The 386-nt window shown below is 38.6% G+C and overlaps 1 protein-coding gene across 1 annotated transcript in view; it reads right to left on the reverse strand.

Annotated features, from left to right (window-relative positions):
* The window catches only part of LOC119585205, a 14234-nt gene that overhangs the window by 13624 nt on the left and 224 nt on the right, over positions 1-386 (reverse strand). The window lies entirely within an intron of this gene.

Here is a 386-nt window from a genome sequence, read left to right on the forward strand (position 1 = left end):
GTCTATGCTGAGAAAAATGGCATACATCCCATAACCCGAAAACTTACCGTGAACTATGCAAAATTCACGTCACTTTAAAAACGCTTGTAAGACAAAACGTAACCATTTTTCCCCCTAGTCACCCCGTATAAACTCCTAAAACCCCATCACGTTGTTAATTTGCATAATATTCACAAAGACTCAATGCAGCAGGCTAACACTGAACAGACCTAGTTACGGCTATCCTGAAAAAAAATATATATATATTTAAAAAGCTCATAGCGTTTTTCCGTGTCCAGATCGCAAACGTTTGGCGTAGCTAATACCTTAACTCTACGGACACTCCACTCCACGTTTTTATTTTCTTCCATTCTTTCTTCCTCGTCTCACGCTTAGAAAAAAGTGAA

This window comes from Penaeus monodon, chromosome 19 (genome assembly GCF_015228065.2).
Source record: "Penaeus monodon isolate SGIC_2016 chromosome 19, NSTDA_Pmon_1, whole genome shotgun sequence".
NCBI classification, from domain to species: domain Eukaryota; kingdom Metazoa; phylum Arthropoda; class Malacostraca; order Decapoda; family Penaeidae; genus Penaeus; species Penaeus monodon.